Source organism: Salmo salar, chromosome ssa13 (assembly GCF_905237065.1).
Source record: "Salmo salar chromosome ssa13, Ssal_v3.1, whole genome shotgun sequence".
NCBI lineage: Eukaryota > Metazoa > Chordata > Actinopteri > Salmoniformes > Salmonidae > Salmo > Salmo salar.
Window position 1 is genome coordinate 34,112,157 of NC_059454.1, and position 23,259 is coordinate 34,135,415.

The 23,259-nt window shown below is 41.9% G+C and overlaps 1 protein-coding gene across 5 annotated transcripts in view; it reads right to left on the minus strand.

The window, feature by feature from the left end:
- The window catches only part of LOC106567284 (synaptotagmin-2), an 80,947-nt gene that overhangs the window by 19,218 nt on the left and 38,470 nt on the right, over positions 1 to 23,259 (minus strand). For 2 of the 5 annotated variants that reach the window (XM_014136414.2, XM_014136409.2), the window contains exon 1: positions 8,559 to 8,758. The exons of 2 other annotated variants lie outside the window; for them this stretch is intronic. The gene's annotated coding sequence lies outside the window, so the exon portion shown is untranslated. Of the gene's footprint in view, positions 1 to 8,558; positions 8,759 to 23,259 lie in introns of those variants that run through there. One more of the 5 variants, XM_045693163.1, reaches the window with a different exon arrangement.

Genomic DNA, 23,259 nt, shown 5'->3' on the forward strand with positions numbered 1-23,259 from the left:
TATGTCTTCTCCTGTCGAAAGGTGGCAGGCCGTGGAAGGGCTCGGAGGACCAGGGTTAGTCCAATGCTTCATGGCAGTCATTATCCCTGCTTTATGATCAGCTCTTACCACTTACTGCTGGTGAATTAATTATAGATGGTGTTTTCCCTTTGAAGGAGGCTTTAAATTCAATGAGAAATACCTCCTTTAAAACACAAGCCAAATAAACAGCCAAACAAACATATCAATATTTAGAATGTCTTTCTTCTGCCTTAATGCCCTAACTATATTTGTACAATAGTCAATATCTTATCATGAATATGCTGTCTAAATACTACATGAAATGCAGTCTCCCATGAATAATTTTGTTTGACTATACAACTGGTCTGGACAGAGCTTTTCTAAACCTTGCCGTCACAATTCTAAAGTAACATTTACTCTATCTAGACATGTCCTTAGAGGCAGCATATCAGATGAACAAAACATTTGCAAATACTTACTTTCAATGCTTTAAATGAAAAATGTACTAACTAAACAACTAGCCACAGATGACAAGAAACAGCATCATCCGTAGAGCCCCATCTCTCCATGTGTTTCTCACTGTTAGTTAGTGACTCCTCTACTTCTCCTCAAAACTTCAAACAAAATGGCTGTGCTCCACATCCCTGAGCAACATGGCTCCTGGTATGATTTGGCCCTCATCACTAAGCACACTGCCTCAGAATTGGATGGGAATCAAGGGCTCTTAGCCTGTATTCTTCATCTGCGTATAAACAGACTGGAATAAAGAGCAGCTCTCTGAAACTGTTGACTTCAAATAATCACACCACAAAAGGTAGGAAATTATATAGCTCATTTGTGGTTTGCAGTATTTTTTCGAACTACCAGCTGAGATGTGGATGCTAGGGGAATTACTGTCGGTAAGCAGAGAGGAACGTGGCTTTTTCAAATCAACAATGTTTTGGTAGACTCAATGTTGGAGCGTAATATAATCTACAGTTCAATATTTACTCTGTTTCACTGACGAATGACGGCAAAGCTAGTTTAGGCAGAAAACTTCAATAAAGAGGCACTCTGTTCAATTGTCATTACCATGTACATTAGTAATGGGGGTGTATCTTGCTATGGTAGAGAGAAGGCATTACAGTAATTACAATCTAATTGCTGCACTACTTTGTTTTAGTATTTATAGGTCATTTTTCTTTTGGGGTTTTAAGCCCTTGAGTAATGAATAAAGCAGATTCTAGTCACACCTCGGTATGGACTCTAGAAACTTCTCTCTATATCTAACTATCTTTCTCTCACACACGCACACATACATGCATGCAAACACACCACATTGTGTTTCCCTTGTGTGTTCTGGTGTTCTCTTAGCTAACATATTACCCAGCTTAAACAAAAGTGAAATGTAATTATGGGCCAGACAGGTCAATGGCAAAGAAATCCAAACTGACCCCTCTGAACCCTTCAAAGGTACCCATGGGCAAGGCGCTTAGCTAATTATCCTACCACAGTCAAGAAAGGGCGTGGAACAAACCAAAACATAGGGTATCATATAGCTACAGAGATCCTACTTTGCCGTCTGTGGATGATGTGACATACTTAAGACATACACTTAAAAACATACATGTACAGTATGCTGATGAGGTGTAGGAGGAAGTGGATGTGGTTAACATGGTACAGTACAGTACTGGCAGTGTGACAACATCATCCATGCTGAAGGGAGTTTCCTGCCTGGGCTGCTAGGAGCTCCATCTATATGCATCATAGCGTCTCTGTTTCTCAGAGGGCTGATTAGCACGCCGGTCAGTCCTGGCAGAAAATAATCTGAGGACTGAGAGCACTAAGCACTGAGCAGTAGTAGTGCAGCTGCTACATTACACAACAACAAGTTCCCTGACTATGATTAATTAACACACTCCTACAGCCAGACGGATGGACATGTCCTGTTTTCCCCTGGTCCCTGACAACCTCACCTCCATCCCACTCCATCCCACTCCATCCCACCTCCATCCCACTCCATCCCACTCCTGCACAGCTGTTTGCTAGTGTCCTGTCTGTGTCCGGACATGAGCTAACATTTTGATTACACTCCCCTTTACTCTACTTGGAAGGAAAATACATCATTCTAAACCATGGCAAAGCTGGTTGATATTCCTCTGCATATTCAGCTCAAAATGGTCACTTCATGTAAAGGGAAAATTGGTCACACAAGCATGTGGGCTGTGGCCGGGGGGCAATGTTGCTGGGAGCAGCCGGCCGGTAAATTAAGTATTGGACGGTGGGCATTGTGAAAAGGCTGTTATATTCACAAGGACTGTTAGCTCAGCTAAGGTCAGCCGTTGTAATGGTTGGTTGTTGTCAGTTATGTTGGTTGGTTGGTTGGTTGTCAGTTAGGGTAGGTTTGACCCCAATGGAAGTATTAGCCCCCCACAGCACAGCAGCCCTCTACCTGCCATCTTGACTGTATGGGTGGTGGATATGACCTGCAGATGATCCAGCCTGCATTCTATACATTCATTTGAATGGCATCTTACTGCTACATGGAAATTGGACTGAGCAGTGAAGACAGTCAAGACAGCCTTTTTACGCAGATAGTCCATTATTGGCCTTAGATTTGTGTATTTTCTAGAGAGGTGTACATATTTGTCCTTTCCATTTTAACACAGAGCAATTATATCCATCCAAATTGCACAGAGCAACTCTAGGCACAAATTAATTGCAATAAATTGTCAAAGAAATGAATAAAAAAATAATTGCTCCAAGACATGACACGGCACGGCGACATCATAAATGAACATCAGCGTCTTGGTTATGCTAATGAGAATAGAATAAATATTGTCTGTAGTCACGTTGATTCACTCCTGGAGTCCTGACGATGCCCTCCCCTGAGTCTATTTGAGCTGATCATCCCAGTCCTATAAGAACAGAGGGACATTAACTTCAATTAGGAGCCAGACAGACAGGTTGAACAGAACACCTTTTTGGGATTGTGTTTTTTTCTTTATTCGACTGAGTACCCAAGCCTTCACTCTAAACAAATTAAGCCCCTCCTCCTATAGAACAACTCTTATACTTACTAGGCTTATAGGCCTAGTTAAGGTCATTCGTTTCGTGATTTTCTTTTTTTGCATTAGAATGCTAGCCAATAGACCAACTTGAGTTTCCACGCATCTCAACTGACTCTGAGAGAAGTCGAGCGGAAAAGGCTTGTGGTGCCATTTCAATTAGATATTATGTGCAGATTTGTTTCCTAAACTCTTTACCTCCTTTGGCAAGGCAATTTACCCCTGCTGAAATGGACCGGGGGCTCCCAGAGCCTTAATGGCCTAGTTTGAGCACAAGTTTTAATAGGATTACTGTGAAACTACTAGAATGGCTGCTGCCTCTGCTTATTTACCATTTGATGGGGGTAAGAGATGAAGAGGCTGATCTGGACTGACTGACTGGCTCTGAAACTAAGTTATTTCGAATATTTGGTTGTTGAGATTGCCACAAATGTCTCATGAGTGTAGTCATTACGGATATTTTCGGACTGAATATACAGTATAATCAGTACAAGAGACAGTGGAAAACACTTTGGTACTTATCTGGGTTTCTTTCAAAGACAGCTGGCTGCTGAATATGTCACAAATCACTATGTTTAATTAATGTCCACTGTATTTGGTGGATGATGACTAAAGGTGGTATTTGAAGTGTTATCTGTCAGAGAGAGACAGTCTCACAGGCAATCCTCTTACATAGCTAGCTCAATGTTTGGAGCGTTTGCCCCATTTTCTTATACAGTATTTTTTCGCTGCAACCTCCTACACATTATCTGCAGCAGCAATTTCTCTGTCTCCAATAATCAAACTTTTAGGGGAATGTGATGTAAATAAAGCTGTGTACTTTAGACAGTAGCTTTTCTACTAACACAGCCAACAACCATTACGTAGCAAACAACAGTCATTCTCACAGCAGGTTTATTGAGCTCTTAGCTCAGTCTATAACGAGTACAGAGTCAGATACATTTGGAACTAATCACAAAGCATGTATGCACTGCTTCGGGGTGCTTTCAGAGAATGTCAAGAGACTATGGTCAAATCTTACAAAATGTCAAGAGACTATGGTCAAATCTTACAAAATGTCAAGAGACTATGGTCAAATCTTACAAAATGTCAAGAGACTATGGTCAAATCTTACAAAATGGTAGTGCCCACATTCAAAGGGCTAAAGACAATGTAGAGATGGTGTCCTGCAGTTTGACTCTGACCTGGAGCCTTCTGGGCTTGTGCCACACTGAATGCTCCCAATAGTCTAGTAGTATATTAGTCTGCAATTAGGGAACTGTAATTTATTTTAATTAAAGCTTGCAATTAAATGAATAGGCATTGAGCGGCAGTATCCAGCTGACTCATCGCAGCCCTAGCCCTGTCTCATCAAACCCAAAGGCATGCTTGTCTACTAGTGTTAACCTGTCTCAAAGACCACATCAGATCAGGAATACAGCATGCCATTGGGTTGTGATCTGTACTCTGAAAGATATGAAATGAGGAATCTAATCTCTGGGCATTAGATAGCAAGAAGACATACAGTAATGCACCAGGTCTGGAAAGGGTTCAGCTTATCAGGTTTCCACACCAATGCCTACAGTAGGTAAGAACATTCTTCCCCATCCCCAATTCTCGCATTCCTGTACAGACAGGGATCTCTCCAGCGTAATGCCATATAACCAGGGAGGGTGACATTTGCACATTCATACAGCCATTTATCACCACTACTTTGTCATCAGCTTGAGCAGTCCCCTAGGAGAGGACATTTACAGAGACATGGAGTCACACACACACGCACACACAAACAAACACGCACGCATGAACACAAAGCCCTGCTGTGAAATGTATTGTGGACACCTGACAGTCCGGCTAAAGTTCAATCCACCTGCAATACAGTGCAATCCAAGTCTTTTCACGGTCGATAGCTTGTATAATTTATTTCCCTCATGTCACTTCAACTGCAATTGTCACAAAACCATTTCTAAGTAAAAGAAAAGCCTTGTGGATGATCTGCTTGAACTGAACAAAAGAAAAGCTTTCTCTAACATTTAACATTGTGTCCTGACATTCCCAAAGGAAAGATTTACAAACTGGCTGGCGTGGATAAAACAATGGTAGCTAACTCCTACCTGCAGCTGATTGTGACTCAGCTATTATCTGAGGGGTCGTTCAGAATACAGAATACAGAAGGCCGAATGAGGCCTGGGCTGGGATCATTTACAGCTAGGTTATAGTCCCATGTCTTCCTCTTCCCCTCCCCCATTCCCCAGCCTGTCCCCAGATAGGCCGATTAATCATACTGCCACAGAGATAGTGAGCCAATCTGCATGTGAAGCTGTAGTGAAAAGAGAGAAAGAGCCGGGCTTCTGCAGCAATGCAGATAGACGACATCTATTGGGATCCCAACAGCCTCTTGTTTCAAAATGGAGGGCAAACACAGTGGACGCTCCTGCAATGATAACCCAAGGTTTCTGTGTCAGTTACTGGATGACATTCCAAGTCACGTTTTATAAAGGAAATCTGATGAGACCATGTTTAAGAGCCGTGAAATAATAACCATGTTGTCCAAACATAATGATAACACATTATTAATCAAGAGAATAATTGGAAATCTCTAACCCTCATTGTCATTGGCAGAGGGATTCAGTCCCCTTCTACTTGGTAAATATACGGCTTATTATCTAGCCCAAGTAACTTCCAGACAACAACACAACCCAAAGCTATCTGCAGATCTAAAAGCGGCATGCTGCTTATCTTTCACCTCTGCAGATTAAAGTGTGTTGAAAATGCCTTGTCAGCAGCATGGCGGTTGGCGGAAGGCTGGGATTGATGACAGGGCCTGGACCTTCCACTCTGCCTCTCTCTGACCCATCTGCCTGGCAGGCAGCACAACATCACAAGGACAGACAGCCTCTATCACTCTCTCACCTTCACCTGGCTGGCATGAAAAGGTGGACAGCTGAGCATTCACAAATGTTGTTATTGTTGGGTTGACGTATCAGATGAAAGAGTTACAAATACTAATCATATGCATTAATGTTAGCTCTGATAGCTGGTAGCTCCGCAAACTGCATTTGGACCTTGAGAGATTGTTAGTAGAGAAATAAAAAATGTCCGCTCTGAGTTCAGCCTTTGAAAAACATCCTTTAGTCTCGTATCAACTAAAATATTCTAAGTTCAAAGATTTTTGTTCCCATGATCTGCTTGCTGTTGCTAGTCGTTCGTATATTAGAGCCGTGGTGAAGGGAGAAATAGTATTATCCCTCGTTTCTCGTAGCAAACAAGTCCATACCTAATGAACCGACTCTACATTTGCCTTTAAGACTGTGCTGGGTAAAGCACTGGAATCATGAAGAATGAGGAAGTATGCATTACAACTCAGGAATCACACACATTAACCCACATACAAAATAGGCAATCACTCACGAATGAATACGAAAATCATGATTGATTCCACCCAGGAAATTATTAGGGAAGCGGCAAGTATCTGAAAGCTGTCACTTGCAATACTGGGCTGTTTCTTTACAAAACAGCTGCAGGAGCTCTTGAGATGAGAGCAAAATGGACACTGCGGTGGACACTGTATGTACACTGTGAGAAAGGAGGACAGGACACACAGAGTAGTTCAAATGAGGCTCTATTCTAAGTTTATTTTAGTGGGACACCAGCTGTCAATTCATGGTGGAGGCTGACAAAAACCAAAGCTGCTGGACTTGAAAAGCCACCAAGGGATTCGTCAGGCTGAGATATAAATGTGTTGGAGGCTGAAGAACGTTATCTTCAAACATCCAACAGTCCACAATCTAGATCATTTTAAAGCAATTCTTTGCCGCAATCAGAAAGTGAAGGGTGTTGTTTTACCGGTGCTATGGATTTCAGTCAATTACGGATTTCAGGCCATGAGGGTGTCTTTTTGTTTTCATATGAGATGTATTGCAAGTACAAGTTGAACGTAAAAACACACTAGATAAATCATTGTGTAATTAGTCATTTTCAATTATTCTTAGGCACCCTTTGTCATGTGGTGTCATACTGTGATAGTCATGTGACCACTCCGACTCCTGAAATTGATTAGCTGAGTGTGAGTGGTACAACAGCAGAGACTGAGACTCTGTCTCCAGGGACAGGATCAATGTGGTTGGTTGGCTTGCATTTCAGGAAGTCACCTCAAGACACAGAGCCTGGTGGAGGGCAGAGACTGTAATCTACAGTACGTAAGATGCTTCACTTCCGATGGAATGGCGGAAATACTTACAAGCTTGATTCAAATGACCATATAATAACAATGAACATTTGCCGCTCTCATCTCAATGACATATAAAACTACCAACAAATACATGTATCCTGATTCAAAGGCATTTTGTGATATTTTCAGATGAAAAAGCTGTATGAAATAATCAATATCCTTCGTTCTGGTGCAGAACTCCATCAGTTTACTGTCCTGACTATGTATGGGCAGACTGCTGCAGAGCCGAGCCAAACAATGAGAGTCAACAGCACTGTCGAGGTGTGAAGTGACCAGCCCCAGATAGCCAGGGCTTTGTCCTTGGAACTGTCCCCTCACAGCTCTGCCTGCCTTCCGGGCTGCGCTGGCTACACATCCCACATTACACATAGTAAAAAAAAAAGCATCCTACAGCACTTCATAAAACCCCCATGGCCCCTCTTCGGTCTCCTCTCTCCATACTGCTCAGCATATCTGTCAGCCTCTGTCTTATCTGCTCCTCCTCTGTCCTGTCTTAGCCTACACACAGAGTATATTTGAGTACATGGTACACCCTAGGCTCCTGCCATAGCATAGAACAGGTACAGTGCAATAGACTGGTGTTTGTTAGGCGGGGTGCCGTGTGTTTGTGGCTGCACCATGTCCTGGTTCCTGACAGTGCAGGACAGGGTGAGGTGTTAATAGACGCTGGTGGGATAAACAAAGCAGCTGTCAGCAGGGCTGCCTCCTGGAAATGCTCCAGGAAAATAGGTAGCTACTCCACTACACTACACACAGAACCACCCAGGCTAAATGAGCCATGGTCAATGAGAGGGACTTACTGTAGATTCACAACCATAGTGTTCATTCAAAGTCCCTAAAGCAAAATATAACATATAAAAAATATATATATATAAAAATATAAAATATCCCAAGCCAGAACTGCAACTGGTCACAGTACAAACTGAGATAAAACAAAGAGCTAAGAGGTTTGTAAATAACATAATTTCACAATCTTTTAGAATCTACAAATGTCAGAAGATGTAAGATCAAGCTTGTCATAAAGGTTTATACAGTATGCACTAGAAAAGAACATGCAAAGCAAAGAATACACATCCCTTCACCAATATTCTCCAACTGTGTAATACAAGCAGAGATCAGATCAATCAAGTCACAGTGTAACCTCCAGCACCAACTGAGTTTCCCTACAGTACAGTTTCAGCACCGGACAGCGGCATTTAGTTTCACTTCACAAATATCACTCCTTTCCATTGCATAGTCTTCAATATTCCCCCATAAAGAATTAAAGCCAGGCAGGGAAGAAAGGTTAGAATACACCTTACCAGAGCAATCTCCTTGATCCTATTATCCACAATGGATGGGCCAACCCATTCACCAGAGAGGCACTTAAGGGTTAATGTAACAGTGCCTTAATAACGTCCCTCGATCGCTCACCCATCAGCCCAAGAAACTGCAGTCTTCCTCTCACTGTTCCTGCTGCAGCAGTACTCACTCTCCTGTACACACACACACATGAATGTACACACACACACATTCTCTCTCTCTCTCACAACCCCCACCCTTCCTTCCCTCAATCCCCTCCTCCTCTCCCTCTTCTCTCTCTCCCTCCTCTCTGTTCCTTTTTTTGCTTCCCCCACTGAGTGAATCCCCCTCCTTTTCCCTCTCTCCTCTCCCACGCATCTTCCACCCCCTCCCTCCACTCCAGCTCTCTCTCTCTCTCTCTCTCTCTCTCTCTCTCTCTCTCTCTCTCTCTCTCTCTCTCTCTCTCTCACTTACTCAGCCTCCTGATTTGCGATGCTGCTCACCCTGTGCTGTATGCAGCACTCCTTTCTGCCGCCCTGCTCCAACACTGAAGGGCAACCCGAGAGAATCAATATGCAATACTGTCAAACCCATATCAAGAACCTAGCGGCATTTGAAACAAACCCCACCCAAGACCTCTGGGAATTCTACAGAGTCTATCAGCTCAGGGAACGATACAGAATTCAGCTGTCAGGGAAGGAAAAGGAGGAAAAAGATAACATGAGAACAGGATGGGGGTAAAAAAAAAAAGCCAATGGGGAGAGTAAGAGTCTGTAAAAATGGATGTAAGGTAGAGTGAGAAAACGGAGGAAGAATAGAGAAAGCATTCTGTGGCACACACACTGCAGCAAGAAGAGGCAGTTTGACACTGAATGAGTGACTGCTGAGAGATTCTCTTTCAGACGCTCACCAGGCTCTTTGAAGCTGGGAGTATGGCATGTTTACACTACAGCAACAGTACATGAATAATGTTGGTCCACTGTCACACAAACACACACACACACACACACACACACACACACACACACACACACACACACACACACACACACACACACACACACACACACACACACACACACACACACTAAAGTCTTTGCAGCAGAAATGTTACTGTCAAGGATGCATGGAACAATGTTAACTTAACCGTAGTTCATATTTTCTGTAAGGGCTCAAATCCAACTGGCATCTCACAAGTAGCTATAAAGAGATTGACAGAAGCTGTGAATCAGCAGTGGGTCTTGCTGACTAAACCTTTCCTTGCCACACCTTTTCCAAACTGCTGTGACAACAGCAAAGATAGGATTACAGTAATCACTGTGGCAGCAGCAGTAGCCCTACAATATCATTTATGTATTACTGTAGCAGTTCTGGTTGATGTAGTCATAACAATCACAACAGCAGTAGTAATTTCATAGGTGCATCAAAACCAACAGGACATTAAAGATAGAGGTAGTCCAAAACATTGCAAACACACTATAGCTTTCTCATGGATTTCTTTCCCTAGCTTACTGTTTCAGACCTTCATTTGGGTTGTTTTAGTACTGGCACAATCCATGTATTTGTCCTCTTTTGCAGCATTTTTTTTAATAGTATATGATGGCGCCTCTGTACGGTAGGACCTTTGCTGAGCCAGACAATTCAGAGCCCTCTGGGCTTTTTATAGTGTGTCATGGAAAATTATCATCTTCCCATAAGGGAAGCTGCCTCCTAAGTGGCCACCGATGAGCACTCCAAAATGAAATCAATAAGGCCTCAATCAGTGGGAACGAAACAGAGAGGGATGGCCTTTCTCAATTTCACAACTCAGGCCTGGAGAAACAAGAGCAAGTGTAATTTGTTCTCTGCTCCTGCAAGACCTGACAATAGTCATTTCAATTGGTTCCATGCTTAATAGATGGTTACTAGGCCGGGCTTGAAAATGATCCAATAATTATGAGTCAATTCACTGAGTCTGTCACAGTGATTTGCCATGTACAGGGCTCTATAGTGTGACCATTTTACTCACATATGCGCCTAAATATTTTGTTGTGCTATCTGGAATTTATATTTAGGAGCACCAGTGCGCCTAGAAAAATGTACGAATTCTAGCTTTAATTTCTGAAATATTTTTCATTGTGCTCCTACATTTCTTTGCGTGCACCTAGATATTTCAAATTATGTGCACATGTGCTGTACCGGAATGACTGAAATGGAACAGATTAGAAAATACTAGTGATGGAAGGGAAAAAAATATATAGTTACATATCGCAATACTTTAAATCCATGTATTTTTGCTAGCGCTAGTCAGCTGTACCTGCCCCAAAACGCTGTTATTTTTCATCCTATAGCTTGTTCTCCATCTGCTTTTTAAATAGTGATCCAACATGACTGATCAAAACTAACTTTTTCATGCTCTCTCATCTCTCTGCAGCAGACATATAGTGAGCAATATGTTTGGAACATCAAATCGCAATAAAATCACAGTATTTAATCTTAATACATATGCAGTGCCTTCAGAAAGTATTCACACCCCATGACTTTTTCCACATTTTGTTGTGTTACAGCCTGAATTTAAAATGGATCAAATTCAGATTTTGTGTCACTGGCCTACACACAATACCCCATAATGTCAAAGTGGAATTATGTTTTTAGACATTTTTACAAATTAATTATAAGTGAAAAGCTGAAATGTCTTGAGTCAAATCAAATCAAAATCTAATTTATTTGTCACATACACATGGTTAGCAGGTGTTAATGCAAGTGTAGCGAAATGCTTGTGCTTCTAGTTCCGACCATGCAGTAATATCTAACAAGTAATCTACCAATTCCACAACAACTACCTTGTACACACAAGTGTAAAGGAATGAATACGAATATGTACATAAAAATATTTAAATGAGTGATTGCCGAACGGCATAGGCAAGATGTAGTAGATGGTATGGAGTACAGAACATACATATGAGATGAGTATGGTAGGGTATGAAAACATATAAAGCAGCTTTGTTTAAGGTGGCTAGTGATACATTACATCAGGATGGCAAGATGCAGTAGATGGTATAGAGTACAGTATATACATATGAGATGAGTAATGTAGGTTATGAAAACATTATATAAAGTGGCATTGTTTAAAGTGGCTAGTGATACATCTAATTACATCAAGATGGCAAGATGCAGTAGATGGTATGGCGTACAGTATATACATATGAGATTAATAATGTAGGTTATGTAAACATTATCTAATATAAATAATATAAAGTGGCAAGTGATAAATTGATTACATACATTTTCCCATTATTAAAGTGGCTTGAGTTGAGTCAGTATGTTGGTAGCAGCCACTCAATGTTAGTGATGGCTGTTTAACAGTCTGAAGGCCTTGAGATAGAAGCTGTTTTTCAGTCTCTCGGTTCCAGCTTTGATGCACCTGTACTGACCTCGCCTTCTGGATGATAGCGGGGTGAACAGGCAGTGGCTCAGGTGGTTAATGTCCTTGATGACCTTTTTGGCCTTCCTGTGACATCGGGCGATGTAGGTGTCCTGGAGGGCAGGTAGTTTGCACCCGGTGATGCGTTGTGCAGACCTCACTACCCTCTGGAGAGCCTTGCGGTTATGGCGCTGCTGCGCCTTCTTCACCACGCTGTCTATGTGGGTGGACCATTTCAGTTTGTCCGTGATGTGTACGCCGAGGAACTTAAAACTCTCCACCCTCTCCACTACTGTCCCGTCAATGTAGATAGGGGGCACCACACTCCGAGGGCCCTCACCTCCTCCCTGTAGGCCGTCTCGTCGTTGCTGGTAATCAAGCCTACCACTGTAGTGTCGCCTGCAAACTTGATGATTGAGTTGGATGCGTGCATGGCCACGCAGTCGTGGGTGAACAGGGAGTACAGAAGAGGGCTGAGAACGCACCCTTGTGGGTACCCAGTGTTGAGGATCAGCGGGGTGGAGATGTTGTTACCTACCCTCACCACCTGAGGGCGGCCCGTCAGGAAGTCCAGGACCCAGTTGCACAGGGCGGGGTCGAGACCCAGGGTCTCGAACTAAATGATGAGTTTGGAGAGTACTATGGTGTTAAATGCTGAGCTGTAATCGATGAACAGCATTCTTACATAGGTATTCCTCTTGTCCAGATGGGTTAGGGCAGTGTGCAGTGTGATGGCGATTGCGTCGTCTGTGGACCTATTGGGTCGATAAGCAAGTTGGAGTGGGTCTAGGGTGTCAGGTAGGGTGGAGGTGATATGGTCCTTGACTAGTCTCTCAAAGCACTTCATGATGACGGAAGTGAGTGCTACGGGGCGGTAGTCATTTAGCTCAGTTACCTTAGCTTTCTTGGGAACAGGAACAATGGTGGCCCTCTTGAAGCATGTGGGGACAGCAGATTGGGATAGGGATTGATTGAATATGTCTGTAAACACACCAGCCAGCTGGTCTGCGCATGTTCTGAGGATGCGGCCGGGGATGCCGTCTGGGCCTGCAGCATTGCGAGGGTTAACACGTTTAAATGTTTTACTCACGTTGGCTGCAGTGAAGGAGAGCCCGCAGGTTTTGGTAGCGGGCCGTGTTAGTGGCACTGTATTGTCCTCAAAGCGAGCAAAAAACTTGTTTAGTCTGTCTGGGAGCAAGGCATCGTGATCCGCGACCGGGCTGATTTTTATTTTGTAGTTGTAACGCCCTGGCCATAGAGAGGGGTTTTTGTTCTTTATTTTGGTTAGGCCAGGGTGTTACATTGGGTGGGCGTTCTATGTTCATTTTTCTATGTTTTTGTATTTCTTTGTTTTGGGCCGTGTGTGGCTCCCAATCAGGCACAGCTGTAGTTCGTTATTGCTGATTGGGAGTCACACATAAGGAGCCTGGTTTTCCTTTGGGTTTTTGTGGGTGATTGTTTTCTGTTTAGTGTGTTCCTGACAGAACTGTTGCTAGTCGTTTTTTTGGTTTCTTTTGTATAGTGTTCGTTGATCATTAAATCCTTTCATGATGAACACATCCTCCGCTGCACCTTGGTCTCATTTGAACGACGGCCGTTACAGTAGTCCATGATTGACTGTAGACCCTGCCACATACCTCTCGTGTCTGAGCCGTTGAATTGCCACTCCACTTTGTCTCTGTACTGACGCTTAGCTTAGCTCAATAAGTATTCAACCCTTTTGTTATGGCAAGCCTAAATAGTACAAATCTAGCTTAACAAGTCACATAAGTTGCATGGACTCACTGTGTTGGCGTGTCTTTGGCTATCATTAATGTTAGGACGATTGTTTTATCAAATCTATTAACTATGTTTAATTATTACGATGATTCAATTACTCATGTAACAATTAACTCATTAGCAATCTTGGGGCACCACGAAAAAAGCTTATTTAACGAGTTAGCGTTTTCCGAATTAACTTCTAAAGATATCAATATCTCTTACATTTCAGTTATCAATCAGTTATTAATGAATTGTTATTTACCATCTATCAGTCTCATTCTGAACATCGCAAAATCCTTGGATATCTGCACGAACCCTAGCATAAATGATGAATCAGTGATATTCAAATTGGCTTAATTATTTATTTACTAACTAACTAAATAATCACACAGAACTACATAAACACAAACAGAATAGGTTACACATTGATTACTACATACTGCAATGAAAAGTCCCTAGTGGACCTGCCTGTGCCATTAAACCCCTACAACTCATCCAGAACGCCGCAGCCCGTCTGGTGTTCAACCTTCCCAAGTTCTCTCACATCACCCCGCTCATCCGCACACTCCACTGGCTTCCAGTTGAAGCTCGCATCTGCTACAAGACCATGGTGCTTGCCTACGGAGTTGTGAGGGGAACGGCACCTCCGTACCTTCAGGCTCTGATCAGTCCCTACACCCAAACAAGGGCACTGCGTTCATCCACCTCTGGCCTGCTGGCCCCCCTACCTCTGCGGAACAAGCTCCCTCACGACGCCAGGACAGCGGAGTCAATCACCACCTTCTGGAGACACCTGAAACCCCACCTCTTTAAGGAATACCTGGGATAGGATAAAGTAATCCTTCTAACCCACCCACCCCCCCCAAAGAATTATAATACTTTTTTATTTATTTTTATACAAAAAAAAAAATATATATATATATATATATATATATATATATATATATATATATATATAGATGTACTTTTGTAAAGTGGTTGTTCCACTGGCTATCATAAGGTGAATGCACCAATTTGTAAGTCGCTCTGGATAAGAGCGTCTGCTAAATGACGTAAATGTAAATGTAAACCGATATGACGGCTTGTTACAAAAAATTAAAAGGGAGGGGCATGTAAGAAAGAGCGGGAGAAAAGGACTTCACTAACGTACACACAGCTGATAACTATGCTCATGGAAATGCTAATACTTTGCACATGAACGGCCGCTCATTCAAAAAGAATTGCAATGTATATATTTATGATTGTATGCCTTTGTTGTCTCTCTGTTGAAATCGCCGGTCAGTCTGGGGAGTAATTCGACAGAAAGTCTCTGGTTGTGTCTGAACAGATCTTCCAGACGTACCAATGGTCGTTGGAAAGGAAAATGTTCTTTAGAATGGATCTTTTCAAAGTACCACCCGCTGTCTTTCAGGGCTCGTTTCGTTAGAATATATACTTTAGAGGTATCTATAGTGGTGAGAGGAAATTGCTCTTCTCTCATCTTCGGTCGAGTTTCCTAGACTATTTTACATATACAGCTGCAGACTGTGAATGTGTAGTCTTGTAGTTTTCTTAACCATTTCAACGTGTACAGCTGTCGCTGCACAAAGCTGGTCTGGTGGAGTCTAACCATCCGTGACGTCCAGTTCAACACCGTCCGCCTGCTTGATCTAATGTACATTTTGTCAGAAGTGGGTTTTATGCACTGGGTGTGGCCACTGACTTGGTTAAGATTTCATATGAAAAACAATTCTCTCATTTAGAAGGCTAACATCACATCTTCTCACAAATAGTTTCATATTTAATCATATCAGTTCCCCAACATTTGGATGTGAATCTGATCACTGGGAAATAGACACATTCAGAGATACAGTTATGTTGTTATAGTGTCCTTCATGGGATCCCAAAACACAACTGATCTGACATAATTGTTCTTTTAGTGTCCACGGACCACTCCAACCGCTTGGACTACAGAAATATTGTTTCATTACTCAACCTTTTGATGTTACCGTTTTGGCGGGAAGAATCTCCTTGTAACAATGAGGTTTCTTTCCCCTCAATCCTGCCAACCCAAAGTTTCTACACAGCATTTACGACCGGGCATAAAACTGGTGGGGGGAGAGAGAGAGAGAGAGAGAGAGAGAGAGAGGGGGCAAGGAAAATCTGGCACCTATAATCATCATCCAACAGGGCAAGTCATGACAGTGTGCAAAAATATTGTTTAACATGATTTTTGAATTATATATTATCACATTACCCTCTCTCTCTTTTTTTAGGTAATTCTCTCTCTCTCTGCTGTATACCATCTGCCAAACAAAACGAGGTGCCTTTCAGCTGTGGTTGGCCCACTTTGAATCTGGCATGATGAGACGGAAGGGAACACTTTCACCTCGAGCAGGGGTTCACAAACATTTTCATTCGGGGCCCACCATCCGGCATTTACATGTTTTATTTTTTATTTAACCTTTATTTAACTAGGCAAGTCAGTTAAGAACAATTTCTTATTTACAATGAGCCAATTGTGCGCCACCCACGCTTCTTACACTGAGATGCAGTGCCTTAGACCGCTGCGCCACTCGGGAGCCCTTGGGAGCATTGGGCCACTATCTAAGGTATGTGATGACTAACATAACAAGAGGAACTTATGATGCACTACCCAATTTCGAAATTGCACCTTGCACATTCTACTATTACAACTTTCAAGAGTAAGTTGAAAGCCAGACTGAGTTCCTTTTAAAAAAAAATGACATAGTGTCACGTCCTGACCATAGTAAGATGTGTTTTGTGTTTTTCTATGTTTTCTATTTCTATGTTCTCAGGTTCTAGTTTTTGTATTTCTATGTTGGCTTGTTTGGGATGATCTCCAATTGGAGGCAGCTGGTCCTCGTTGTCTCTAATTGGAGATCATATTTTAGTAGGGGTTTTTCTTCCTGGTTTTTGTGGGTGATTATTTTTGAGTAGTGTTTGTTCTCTGCGTCACGGTTTGTTGTTTTTGTCTATTCAGTTATTTTGATGTATTGCATCAGTTCACAGAGTAAATAAAATGTGGAATTACTCATACGCTGCACTTTGGTCCCCTCTCTACGACAGCCGTGACACATAGAGCACTGTTATTTCCAAAATGCCACTGTTACATTATTCCTGTGCATGCTAGTGCTATTTCACAACGTGGGGTGCTGAATGGACAGAATCTTTGTGCAGTGGAGAGAGACAGAGACCGAGACCGAGAGAGAACACGATCTGATTGATTGGTGATGGCACATGCCTGGCTCGAGCCATAGCAATAGAAAATCAATAACATTACAGATATTATACATTACCTAATACATATTCAATGCACATACAGGGTTTTGGTAATACTTCCTTTTAAGGGGTCCTTATTACAGTGTAATTACATATGTAATTATAACAAGTATTGTAATAATTGCAATAATTCATAGTTAACCTGTAATAACAACATGCAACTGGTTGCAGTATGTAACAACGAATGCTTGTTACCATGCTTGTTACAAATGTTAAAGTTTCCGATAGCATCCCAAAACACCATATTTCATCCTGCACAAACCACGTGACACTGACACAACTCTGCAATAAAGGTCTCTGGAGTCTAATTACATTAATGTAGATATATCATGTACTCTGTGGTGTACTAGTCAGTTTATCCTCCCACCTGGATGGAACATCGGGAAGCCATTAAATGAGGGGCATGTTGTCAGGATGGGTAATGTACTATATAAGTAAACATTAATTACAAGTAAGTACCCCTCAAGATACTCTTCATTCTAACTAGCTAAATCCTGTGTAACACCTAGTAATTACATTGTACTTATGCAGATAGTACATGTACTCTGTGATGTCCTTGTAGGTTCATCTTCTCACTTGGATGGCAAGGAGGTTCACGTTGTTATAATGGGTAATGTACACATTCATTATAAGTTATTATTTTTATTATAATCTGTGATGACACCCGTATCAGTGAGGTTGACCTATATGTGATCTGTTTTTGTAAGCTCAACCAAGTTAACCCAGATGGTACATTTTATGGGGCCAAGTGCTAGCAACAGCATTGAGTGGAAACTTTGAAGAGTGTTCATTCACAGGTAGGTAGGTATAGAGCCTATTGAGCCTCAAACCTTTGTAATCTCGGACACCCAGCGCATCGGTCCACAAGAGATTACAATCTTGTGAGCTATTACTGAATTGGATGCAGCTGAGGAGAAACTAAACACTGAATTGGTGAATTTAGTGGAAACTCCCATTTCTAACAAGCATGGTAACAAGTATTTGTTGTTACACATCTGTAATTACAGACTGCAATTACCACTAGTTACATGTTATTATGACAATACATCAACTACAATACGTTACAGTGTAATTACACGTTTTTTTTCTCAATATAATGGCAGATTGCTCTGGGGTCGTCCAGTGTAAAGGACAGAGGGTTGGGCAGGGGAGTAGTAGCTGTCCTCCCAGGCGGTGATCTCCTCTGGGCTTTATTAGCCCTCACTGGGCCCCCGAGGCTCCAGGCTGCCATCACTCAGGGAAGTGACTCTGATTAATCAGGTGTGCTAGAGATGAGGAGTGCAGGGCAAGGCCTGCTTGCTGGAGAAGAGACTAGCACATAAAGTCGCCATCCTATAGTCAACCATGTCTCGCTATATCTCTCTCTCTCTCTCTCGCTCTCTCTCTCTCACACACACACACACACACACACACACACACACACACACACACACACACACACACACACACACACACACACACACACACACACACACACACACACACACACACACACACACACACACACACACACACACACACACACACACAGCTCGTATCGCCACGCCTATTCCTCTTCCTCATAACACCACAGTGTGGCTCCTCTGTGTGCCTCAGAGACCAACAGTGACATTTGGGCAGATGGGACTCTGGGTTTGATCACGCCTGTCTGTGGTACTGTAGATTGTATTTTCTAAAGGTGTTTATTGTAGTGCGATTCATCAATTAAGATTGCTGATATGTAGAATACATTTGAGTATCTTGTGGTGAAAATATATCCATCTAATTAATTAGCTGATGCATATTTTTAGGAAGGTAATATTTTTGCAGTGTTAAATAAAGGTTAAATAAATAAACTATGATAACCATGAAATATGTGCTGGGGAGTAGTGAACTACATGTAGTAAAAATAGTAATTCAGTCAAGTACAGGTTTAACTGAATGACAAACAAGACAGAATGCATTATGGAATTGTATTGAATAGTTTGGGTTATGGCCTCGTCTCAGAGGAATGCTCCTTGGAGCCAGATGCTGATGACAGGTTGCCCTATGCTGGGCTGCATAGACTGTAGTTAATAGGTAAATGACATTCCGCATGCTTGCTAATGGTAAAGAGGAAGAGAGACGTGACGCTATTCTGATGAGGTAACATTATTAACACTACAAATACCTGTTATGCTTCTGGGGTAACATGAACCCTACTATATAAATACCTGCTGTGCTTCTGGGGTAACATGAACACTACTATATAAATACTTGCTGTGCTTCTGGGGTAACATGAACCCTACTATATAAATACTTGCTGTGCTTCTGGGGTAACATGAACACTACTATATAAATACCTGCTGTGCTTCTGGGGTAACATGAACCCTACTATATAAATACCTGCTGTGCTTCTGGGGTAACATGAACACTACTATATAAATACTTGCTGTGCTTCTGGGGTAACATGAACACTACTATATAAATACCTGCTGTGCTTCTGGGGTAACATGAACACTACTATATAAATACTTGCTGTGCTTCTGGGGTAACATGAACACTACTATATAAATACCTGCTGTGCTTCTGGGGTAACATGAACACTACTATATAAATACCTGCTGTGCTTCTGGGGTAACATGAACACTACTATATAAATACTTGCTGTGCTTCTGGGGTAACATGAACCCTTCTATATAAATACCTGCTATGCTAACGAGGTAACATAATATATACTATAAATACCTACTATGATGAGGTAACTTTAGACACTACTGTATAAAAACCTGCTCTGTTGATGAAGTGACATAATAACACTACTATATGGATACCTGCTATGCCCGTGAGATAGGAACTGATGTGAATTATATTGTGCTTTCCACAGTGTCCCCCTCCCAGATTGCAAAGAACCTTGGCGTGACCCTGGACAACACCCTGTCATTCTCTGCAAACATCAAAGCAGTGACTCGCTCCTGCAGGATCACGCTCTGCAACATCTGTAGAGTACTACCCTACCTCACAAAGGAAGCGGCGCAGGTCCTAATGCAGGCACTTGTCATCTCCCGTCTGGACTACCGCAATTCACTGTTGGCTTGGCTCCCTGCTTGTGCCATCAAACCCCTGCAAGTTATCCAGAATGTTGCAGCCTGCCTGGTGTTCAACCTTCCCAAATTTTCCCATGTCTCCCTGCTCCTCCACACACTCCACTGGCGTCCAGTCGAAGTTCGCATCCACTACAAGGCCATGGTACTTGCCTAACGAGCAGCAAGAAAAACTGCCCCTCCCTACGTTCAGGCTCTGCTCAAACCCTATACCCCAACCGAGTACTCCGTTCTGCCACCACTGGTTTCTCGGCCCTCCCACCCCTACGGGAGGGCAGCTCCCGCTCAGCCATCTTCTGAAAACCTCTGAAACACTACATCTTCAAAGAGTTTCTTAAATGGACCTCAGACTGGGGCGAAGGTTCACCTTCAAACATGACAACGACCCTCAGCACACAGCCAAGCCAACGCAGAAGTGGATTCGGGACAAGTCTCTGAATGTCCTTGAGTGGCCCAGCCAGAGCCCGGACTTGAAACCAAATCGAACATCTCTGGGGAGACCAACCTGACAGAGCTTGAGAGGATCTGCAGAGAAGAATGGGAGAATCTCCCCAAATACAGGTGTGCCAAGCTTGTAGCGTCATACCCAAGAAGACTTGAGGATGTAATCGCTGCCAAAGGTGCTTCAGCAAAGTACTGAGTAAAGGGTCTGAATACTATGGGTACAGGTGCATTTACCACATTTGAAACCTATACTAGTTGGTTGCTGCTATAGGCCACTTAGTGCTGATGTGAAATATCTTGATGTAATTTGCGAAATGTTGGATAAGTTATCTGATGAAAATAGGGAAATATATTTTTTGGGAGATATGAATATCGATTTTTTTTTATACAATCTGTCTAAAGAGAAAGAACGTCATTTCTGTTGCCAATGTATGTAACCTAACCCAAGTTATGACATTACCAACCAGAACATTCACTAATAGGTCTGGTATTACATCATCAACTTGCATCGATCACATTTTTACTAACATGGCTGAACATTGTTCTAAAGCTGTATCAGTGGCACTAGGTTACAGTGATCATAACTTGGTTGCACTCACTAGGAAAACTAAAATACCAAAGGCTGGCCGCAGGTCCTACAGAGGGTTCAATCAGGGCTCGTTTGTGGATGAGATTAAGAATGTGCAGTGGTTAGAAGTGTGTAGTAAGGGTGATCCTGAAATGTCACTAAAGTTGTTTATGAAATTATTTATGAGTATAGCTGATAAGCACGCCCCTTTAAGAAAATGCACTGTGAGGTTAAATGGTCCCCCATGGATTGATGATGAGCTGAGAAATTTAATGATTCAACGTTATGATGCCAAAAAAGTAGCAGATAAATCTGGTACTTTGTTTGATAAGCAAAGTTATTGTAAATTAAGAAATCTTGTGACTAAGCTAAACAAAGGAAAGAGAAGGGATTCTATCAGCACAAAATTGATGAAGTAAAGGGTGATGGGAAACAGCTGTGGAGAACATTGAACACTATTATGGGTAGGAATTCAAACATGTACGCTTCTTTTGTTGAATCAGAGGGTATATTTATTACAAAACCACATGACATCGCAAACTACTTTAATTAATATTTTACAGGCAAAGTGGCCAAGTTGAGGAATGCTATGATTCGAACTGATGGCTTCATGTCACATACCCTTATAAAATATTTTTTCATGAAGGAGAGGCAATGCAGGTTCCAATTTCATCAAGTAGAAAGGGAAGAGGTAGAAAGAATGCTGTTGTCTCTTTCGGATGACAAGTCGCCTGGTACAGATAATCTAGATGCCAAATTGCTTAGAGTTACAGCTAACCAAATATCTACACCAATCGCTCATATCTTTAATAAGTGCCTGATGTATGGGGTGTGCCCAGAAGTCTGGAAAGAGTCAAAGGTTATTCCACTACATAAGGATAAAAAAATCTGCATTCACTGGTCCTAATAGTTGTCCTATAAGCTTTCTGCCTGTGTTAAGTAAATTATTGGAAAAAATTGTATCTGTACAAATCAAGGATTATTTCTCATGTAATGGTCTGATAACGGGTTTCCAGCATGCATACAAAGAAGGGCGTTCTACGAGTACGGCCTTAGCACAAATGACAGATGATTGGTTAAAGAGTATGGATGATAGGAAGTTAGTTGGTGCAATGTTGCTGGATTTCAGTGCTGCTTTTGATGTAATTGATCATGAACTGTTACTAGGAAAACTCAAATGTTATGGTTTTAATGATTCAGCTCTATCCTGGATGGAAAGCCATCTATCCAGGAGAAGGTAAAAAGTGTTCTTTAATGGTAGCTTTTCAAATAGTAAAGATATACATTGTGGTGTTCCTCAAGGAAGCCTCCTAGGCTCACTGCTCTACTCTCTTTACTAATAATTTACCTTCAGTAATGAACAAAGCAAGAGTGGTCATGTACGCTGATGACTCTACAATGTATAGTGCAGCATCAGAATGTAATGCGCTAACAGATGTACTGAGCAGTGAACTAAGAATGGTGTCTGAGTGGGTTGATATGAACTAATTGGTGTTGAACATTTCTAAAACTAAATGTATTGTATTTGGTTCTAGATATATGCTTGCTGATGACCCCCAATTGACTTTGTCGATGAATAGAATACATGTAGGACAAGTGAAAAAAACAAAACCACTAGGTGTCATAGATAATATTGTTATTAAGATGGGTAAGAGAATTGCTGTTACAAGAAAATGTTCAGAGTATGTAACATCTAGCACTCTGAATCAGGTGATTCAATCCCTGGTCCTATCACACTTAGAGTACTGTCTGGTTATATGGTCATCTGCAGCAAAGAAAGATATGAAAAAGCTCCAAATGGCTCAAAACAGGGCTGCCAGATTAGCTCTTCATTGCTCTAACCGAAATAATATTATTAAAATGCATCAGAATCTTTCATGGCTTCATGTTAAAAACAAATTACTATCTAGTCTTCTGATTTTCTTTAGGAATGTTATATTTTTCAATAAACCACAGTATTTTTCAGTCCAATTATTACATACTAGCAACACGCATAACCACCAAACCATACAGGTAAATTCAGGGCAGCTAAAACAACTCAAGCCAAGGACAAATCGCCTTAAATCTACAGTTTTATATAGAGCTATAGCTGAATGGAACTTTTTACCAATCCATATTTCTCAGGGAAAAAGTAAATCCACCTTCAATAAAAAAATAAAAGAGCATCTAATGTGATAGACCATATGACTGGACAGGAAATA